Source organism: Artibeus jamaicensis, unplaced genomic scaffold (assembly GCF_021234435.1).
Source record: "Artibeus jamaicensis isolate MK-2021 breed Jamaican fruit bat unplaced genomic scaffold, CSHL_Jam_final contig_332, whole genome shotgun sequence".
In the NCBI taxonomy this organism is placed as follows: domain Eukaryota; kingdom Metazoa; phylum Chordata; class Mammalia; order Chiroptera; family Phyllostomidae; genus Artibeus; species Artibeus jamaicensis.
Genome location: NW_026521788.1, coordinates 24,844,857 through 24,853,173, shown reverse-complemented (window position 1 = coordinate 24,853,173; position 8,317 = coordinate 24,844,857). Strand labels below are relative to the sequence as shown.

The 8,317-nt window shown below is 45.5% G+C and overlaps 1 protein-coding gene across 3 annotated transcripts in view; it reads left to right on the top strand.

Annotated features, from left to right (window-relative positions):
- Positions 1 to 4,517: 4,517 nt before the first annotated feature.
- ANXA7 (annexin A7) overlaps positions 4,518 to 8,317 on the top strand; it is a 30,960-nt gene continuing 27,160 nt past the window's right edge. For 2 of the 3 annotated variants that reach the window (XM_037130587.2, XM_037130590.2), the window contains exon 1: positions 4,518 to 4,607. The gene's annotated coding sequence lies outside the window, so the exon portion shown is untranslated. The remainder of the gene's footprint in view (positions 4,608 to 8,317) is intronic. The other variant, XM_053663977.1, reaches the window with a different exon arrangement.

Here is an 8,317-nt window from a genome sequence, read left to right as displayed (position 1 = left end):
GAAATAGACTTCCAGGAAGTCCAGGGAGCTCAGAGAGTCCCAAAGAAGTTGGACCCAAGGAGGAACACACCAAGGCACATCATAATTATATTAGCCAAGATTAAAATGAAGAGAATCCTAGAAGCAGCAAGAGATAAGGAGACAGTTGCCTACAAAGGAGTTCCCATAGGACTGTCAGCTGATTTCTCAAAAGAGACCTTACAGGCAAGAAGGGGCTGGAAAGAAGTATTCCAAGTCATGAAAGGCATGGACCTACATCCAAGGTTACTCTATCCAGCAAAGTTTTCATTTAGAATGGAAGAGCAGATAAAGTGCTTCCCAGATAAGGTCAAATTAAAGGAGTTCATCATCACCAAGCCCTTATTACATGAGATGTTAAAGGGACTTATCTAAGAAAAAGAAGACAAAAAATATGAACAGTAAAAGGACAACAAACACAGCTATTAACAACCGAACCTAAAAAACAACAAAAACAAAAACAAACTAAGAGGACAGCTAGAATAGGAACAGAGCCATAGAAATGGAGATCACATGGAGGGTTAGCAACAGGAGAATGGGAGGAGGAGGCAGGGGAGAAGGTGCAGAGAATAAGTAGCATAGACGGTGGGGAGAAAATAGACAGGGAGGGCAAGAGTAGTGTAGGAAATGTAGAAGCTAAAGAACTTATGACACATGGACATGAACTAAAGTGGGGGAAGGGTGGGAGGGGGTGTGCAGGGTGGAGGGGAATGAAGGGAATGGGACAACTGTAATGGCATAATCAATAAAATATATTATTAAAAAATAAATAAAAATCTTAAAAAAAGGAGAAAGGATTAACCAATGTGCCTGGCTGGTGTGGCTCAGTTGAAATGTCGTTAGTGCGTGGAAAAGGCTGCAGTTTCAGTTCCCAGTTTGCATACATGCCTGGGCCTGGGCTGCGGGTTCGATCCCTGGTCAGGGAGCCTAAAAGAGGCAGCCAAACAATGTTTCTTTGCTACATTATTTTGTTTAGTTAATTTTAGAGAAAAGGGAAGGGAGGGAGAAAGAGAGGGAAAGCAACACTGATGTGAGAAATACTGATTAGTTCCCTCCACTGCGTGCCCCAACAAATGGCAATCTAGGCATGTGCCTGGACCAAGAACTGAACCAGTGACCTGTTGCTTTGTGGAGCAATGCCCAACCAACTGAGCCACACTGGTCAGGGCCCTTCCTTTCTCTCTAAAAGCAATGAAAAAAAGTCCTCTGGTGAGGATTTTTTTTTTAATTAAAGGAATAAAAAGAATCAGTCCTGGCTGGTGTGGGTCAGTTGGTTGGGCATCAGCCTGCAAAGGGAGGGGTTGCTGGTTCGATTCCTGTCCAGCGCAGATGCCTGGGCTGCGCAGTCACAGCATGTGAGAGACAATTGATCGATATTTCTCTCCCTTTTTTTCCTCCCCTCTCTTGTCTCAAAAATAAATAAAAAATCTCTTTTAAAGTATCAACCACTGAATACATCAATGAATGGAGCAACAAGTTGACGTTTGTCTTTCTCTCTCTGTCTCATAAATCAATAAATAAAAATTAAAAAAATTTAAAACCACATTGAAACCCCCCTAGGATAACACCACATTGGATTCTGACATTTTCTTTTCTCTAGAGTCTTATGTGTTTTTCCTCCAATATTAGAAACAAATCTCTGTTTTTTTAGCTGATTACCAAATGAAATAGTTGGCTTGGGTTTTAGGGGCCCTATTGTAGTTGATCAAATATCATTGAACATTTATTGCTAGACTCTATAGAGATCCATGTTGTCAAGGAGCTTATATTCTAGCTGGGGGAAATAAATTACAAACATGCAGAATTTCAGATGATTTTAAGTGCTATAACGAAAGTTAAAGCCCTGGCCGGTTGAGTCAGTTGGTTGGAGTGTCATCCTGTACACCAAAAATGTTGCAGGTTCAATCCCCAGTCAGGGTACATACCTAGGTTTTGTGTTCCATCCCCAGACTGCATACAGGAGGCAACTGATTGATGTTTCTCTCTCATATCCATGTTCCTCTCTCTCTTTCTCCCCACCCCCACCCCTTCTTCTCTAAAATCAATAAAAATAAAATTATCATTTGGTGAGGATTTTAAAAAGTTAAATAGGGTAATGAATGTATATAACTGATAGTGGTGTTGATGGCAGTGGCTGGTACTAATGCTACAATGTTTAGGGAATCCATACCTCGTTGAGGAAATGGCTAACATTTGAGATGATACATACAGTGGAGAATATTCCAAATAGAAGCAATAACAAATGCAGAGATCTAGAGAATCTCTGGTGAGTTTGGGCACAAGCTTGGTATGTTTGGACTGCAGACCACTTTGACCAGATTTAGTGACAGAGGAAAGTTGAAGAGAATGAGGTCAGAGAAGTAGGCAGGGGCCAGATTACATAGAGCCTAAAAGACCGTGTGGCCAGGAGTTTGGCTTTTATTGTTTCTGGAGGGAAGCTATTGGAAGAGTTTAATCAAGGGAATGATATAACTCAATTTACTCTTTAGAAAGATTACACAGGATTATTAACCGTAGCACTATTTGAATTTTGGGCTACCAACGTCTTTGTTTAGGGGGCCGTTGAGTGTATTGTAGAATGTTTAGTAGCATCCCTGGCCTCTACACATTTGATACTAGTAAACACCTCTGCACCCCATGGTGACAACCAAAAATGTCTTTAGACACCATGAAGTGTTCCCTGGGGGACAAAATTGCTGCTCTAACTGTACAGAAAGTAGACTCTGATACAATGGAATGTTCACAGTAGGAGGCGCATGATGGCTGCTATTTCACATGAATTCTGGGGCATATGATGACCTTCAGATGAGTTTTGTTTTTGCTAAGTTTATGTGGTTGAAAACAGGTACGTTAAATGCTCATGTTCTGTGACTCCACTGTTAAATGTGCCACAGTAGACTTCTATAATAGGTTTAGTTGGGTAGTCAGGTCGCCCCAAGAAACGGTAAGGAACAGCAGGAGAAGATCAGGAAAAGGTTTTGAAGCAGGAAGGAGTCGGGCAGTCTTTGAATTGTCTTAATAGATGAATAATTTCTAAAAGACAGGCTGTGATTTCTAGGCAGAGGAAGCATGAGGAATGGATGTCTGATCATGAAGGGCCTTCCGTATCAACAAACAACTGGAACTTGAAAGGATGAACTGGGAAATCTAGTGGTAGTGTCTGAACAGGCTATTGGATATTTGGGCCTATAGTTCAGGAAAGTGGGCTAGAAATAAGAGGCTTGAAAAATATCTTCTTAAGGGTATAGCTAAGGCAGAGGAAAGGGTGGGGATGGGATCACCATAGGAATAATGCACAGCGAAGATGAGGAAAGACAGGCTTTTTAGGGAATGCTTAAATTCCCAGGGTCTCTGGAGGCAGATTGGACAGAAAGGCCAGATATTCGCTAGGCAGACAGACTGGTAGGATCTGGGATAAAATGCCGAGTACTCAAAGTGCTTTAAATTCAGTAGTGACCTTCCTAACATACCTTCCACTTCTCTTTTAGGTACATATATATCTTCCTCTTACCATTTTTTCCAAATTAGAAAGTTTATTTAGAAAGTTAGAGGTAGCAGTAGGGCCCTTGAAGCTCAGGACCGAGAGAGGCAGAGGTAACGCTCCGGGGTGGCGGGGGTGGGGAGAAGAAGAGCAGAAAGGGAAAGGTGCCGGTGCTTTCGCTGGAGGGAGCGCGCCGCACCCTATTAAAAATTTTAATCCACCCTATCCCACTCCCTTGAGGAAGTTTTCGGGTAGAAAAGCATGCAGAGTAATAGGTTGATGACTCTCAGACTTCAATGTGCGTCAGATTGGTTAAAACAGATTGCTGGGCTAGCCCTAGAATTTGATTCGGTAGCTCTAAGGTGGAACCCGACAATGTGAGTTTCTATCGTTTCCGTGTGATGTTGCCGCTGCCGATCTGGGGACGCGTTGAGAACCACTGTAAAAGGTAGCTGACTGGTTTCTGCTGTGCAATGCAAGTTCTCTTCATGAGTTGCAGACACTGGTCCGGACTCTTGAAAGTGCCTCAAATGTTCAACGCTAACGTGTGTGCCAGGTTACAGGGCTCTAGTATAAAGGGAACTCAGAAACTCCATACCACTCCCTTGCGATTTTGATTAAGTATATCTCGAGTTCCGATAGTATGGGAACTGCAGTAAATATTCATTTCACAGAGGGCTAATAAAAGACGCCGTCCTTGTCCCGGGACGATACAAGGGGGGCCTGGCCTGACGCGGCCCTCCCTAGTCTGCCTCCGAGTGCGGAGACCCAGGATCCCGGAGAGCAGCGGCGACCCGCGCGGCGACCAGCGAGCCCGGAAACGGGATCCGGGCGTGGCCCGCGGATGGAGAAAGGTGGTGAAACTGGCTTGTCCACTGAAAGGAGAGTCTCCCTGCGCAGGTGGAGCAGCCGGGCGGAGACCGACCGAAAGTCGGAGGCCGCCCCCTGCCGGGCACCTCCTCCTCCGGCCCAGGGGCGTTCCCGGCTTCGGTGCGGATCCTAACGGGCTCCCGCGGCGGCTCCCGGCGCTCCGCCCTCCCGAGGCCCGCCCCGGGCTCCATCTTGCCACCGACTGGGTTGGGCTGTGACGCTGCTCCCTTGGTGTCAGGTGAGGAACCGTGCCCCCTGCCCTTGCCACCCCTTAGCCCCCTCGGTCACCTCGGCCCGGCCCTCTCTGAGGCCCGCCGTCAGGGAGATGGCGGGGCCCCGTTAGTGTCCCCGCGCCAGGGGACAGTGCGGGGGGCCTGTGGGCCTCCCGGGTGGCGTTGTGCGCGTCTCCGGACTCCGGCTGCCCAGTGGGCGCGCTGTGCGGTGGGATGGGCGAGGCGGCCAGCCCCGCGGGCGGGAAGCGGGAAGTCCTGCTCGCCAGTTGTCTGTGGTGTCTGTCTGTCCGGAGATCAGACGGAGGAGTGACGCCCCGCAGGAGGGCAGGTGGAGGGACCGAGGCTAGGAGATGGCCCTGCTCAGTGGACCTGGAGGAAGGCTGAGTGGGAAACCAATGAGCAGCTCCGAAACAGAAGTCTGGCCGGTGACGAGACTTTCCGGTGACACAGCAAATTTAGGGAAACTTCGGGAATTTGTACTAAGCTTAGTAAACCCTAGGACACAGTGCGTAGTAAGCCTGAAGTTGTACACTGGTTCGGGCTTCTAGTTCTTGGAACCGTTCTAGGAAATACCATTCCAGGTATGGTTCCTGTTACCTGAGCAGCAGCTGCCGCCGCCCTGTGCGAACACTTATCGGATAGAGGGAAGTGGCTGATGTCCACCATAACGTGACAAATGGGAAGAAATCACTCAACTGCCTTTTCACTGCCTAGTTTTGCCAGCTGATAGGGAGCTGATCTGGGAATCTGTCCTAGTTAGATAATGAGTGTAATGAGTTATCTCAGGCTGGGAAGGAGTTTCGAGACTGCATAGGCAGGAGTGAGAGTTCGTTTTGACCACTGCAAATTTAAGCCTCTTATCATTCCTCACCCGTGGTAGCTGGCCACCCTCTCTGTGCAGAAGTGAGCCACACCTCCAGTTCTTTATCCAAGGGCCCCTGCCGACTGATTTAGTAGATCCTTCCCAACCAAGGAGCAGGTTTTGGAAAATTGTATTTGTTGTTGGTCATCGTCATTCACCCTTCCTGTTTCCTATTCGTTCCTATTTATTTCATAAATTTGCAACAGCTGCCTCTTGTGTTCCTGGGCTTCATGCCATCTGTGAGACTGCCATAGTGAGTTCCACCCCTTTTTGTAGTTGACTCACCGGGTGGAGATGGTTTGGCGAACCAAGATTGATTTTCTAGTCTTTCAGAGGGAGTTGTTGTGGGAGAATGCTAAAAAGAAAAGCTCTGGTTCACCATTATGGCCTCACTACGCCTTCAGCCAAATGACTAATATGTTGAGTCACTCCAGGGTTTGTTTAAGCTTTTTACAGAAGCTTTTAAAATCTGCCTTTTGAATATATGGTACATGCCCAAATCCAAAAGGGTTAAAGTTAGATGGAAAAGTAAGTGCCCTTTTCATTATGCCCCAGCTCTCCTTCCTGAGACAGCCATTGTTTTTCTACTTCCTTGAAGAGACTTTCAGGGGTATTGTGTGTGTGGTAAAATAAATGTATTTTTTCTACATATGGTTACAAATTACCTGTGCAGTTTCTACCTTATTTTTCCCACTTAATATGACTTAGAGATTATTTCATGTGTAAGTAAAAAAAAGAGCTGCTCAGTTTTAATAGTTTCATAATACTTCATTGTATGGCTGTCCATAATCTATTCATTTTTTTACATTATATTTTATTCATTACACTATTACAGTTGTCCCAGATTTTTCCCCTTTGTCCCAGTCCACCCGGCATCCCCCGCTCCTTCAGGCAATCCCCACACCATTGTTCATGTCCACTGGTCATGCATATAAGTCCTTTGGCTACTCCATTTCCTGTGGCTATTCCTGACTGGGAATCGAACCAGCAACCTATTAGTTTGCAGACCGGCACGCAGTCCACTGAGCCACACCAGCCTTCCCTCCTGTGGCTATTCTGTAACTACCTATTTGTACCTATTAATGCCCTCACCTCTTCACCCATTCCCACACACCTCTTTTCCAACTGGCAACCATCAAAATGCTCTCCATAGCCATGATTCTGTCTCTGTTCTAATTGTTTGCTTAGTTTGTTTTTAGGCTTCAATTGTTGATAGATATATATTTATTGCCATTTTATTGTTCATAGTTTTGATCTTCTTTTTCCTAAGTAAGTCCCTCTAATAACATTTTGTGTAATAATGGTTTGGTGAGGATGAACTTTAATTGTTTCTTGTCTGAAGCTCTTTATCTGCCCTTCAATTCTAAACGATAGCTTTGCTGGGGAGAGCAACCTTGGCTGGAAGTCCCTGCTTTTCATAACTTTGAATATTTCTTGTCAGTCCCGTCTAGCCTGAAAATTTTCTTTTGAGAAATCAGCTGATAGTCTTATGGGGCTTCCCCTGTAAGTACCTAAATGCTTTTCTCTTGCTGCATTTAAGATTCTCTCTTTATCTTTAACCATTAGCACTTTAATTGTGGTGAGTTTTGGTGTGGTCCTCTTTGTATCCATCTTATTTGGGAGTCTCTATGCTTCCTGGACTTGCATGTTTATTTTCTTCACTAAATTAGGGAAGTTTTCTTTCATTATTTTTTTCAGATAGATTTCTAACTTCTTCTTCTTTTTCTTCTGGAACCCCTATCACATGAATGTTGGACCTCTTAAAGTTGTCTCAGAGGCTGCTTACATTAGCCTCACTCTTTTTTGGCTTCTTCTTTCTTCCTGTTCTGATTACTGTTTTGATTCTTGGCTTTTTTAATTCTTGTTTTCCTGTAAATTGTTTTTTATTTCAATTAGTGAATCTTTTTTTTCTGACTGGATCTTTTAATGCTGTTGAGGTCCTCACTAAGTTCCTTGAGCATCCTTATAAACAGTGTTTTGAACTCTGCATCTGATAGATTGCTTATCTCCATTTTGTTCTTTTTCTGGAATTCTGATCTGTTCTTTCATTTGGGCCATGTTACTTTGTTTTTTCATTTGGCAGCCTCCCTGTGTTTGTTACTATGTATTATGTAGAGCTGCTGTGATTCCCCTGTCTTGGTAGTGTGGCCTAACATAGTGGGTGTCCTCTAGGGTCCAGTGGCATAGCCTCCTCTATCATCCAGCTGGGTACTTGAGGTGCACCTTCTGTGTGAGCTGAGTACACCCCTTTTTTTGTAGTTGAGCCTTAATTGCTGTTGGCAGGTCAATGGGAGGGATTTACCAAGGTGGATCAGCTGGGATCCTTTTGCAAGATTGGCTGGGAACATTGTGGTCACCAATCACCATCCTCTGTGGAGGGTCAGCTGTGCAGGGTCAGGGTGGTGGTGCTCCAACATGAGCTGTAGCTGTCCAGTGATTGTGAAAGCTCTGGGACTTCCTGGGTGGTGCCGGCCAAGGTCAGCCCGCACCTGTGTACTCTGCCCACATGAACTGTAAAGCAATCTACAGATGCTGCTACTTGTGCTGGGCTTGGAGGCTCCCAGGGGAATCTTGGCTGGCTGCTGGTATTACCATTTGTGGGGTCACATAGCAAAAGGTATTAGGGCTGGGGACTCACTTGAGGCCAGCTGTTGCTTGTTTGAAAGAATTTAGGATTTGTGATGCAGGAGCCAAGACCAGCCATTCATATGGAAAAGCCACTGTTAAAACCTTGGGCCAGCCAGATGTAATTGGGTGGGATGTAGCCTTAGGGGATCCCCAGGGCAGGACAAACAGGGTTAGTCAGGTTGTTGGGGTCTCAGATATGGTACCTGTCTTCCAGATCTGTGTCTC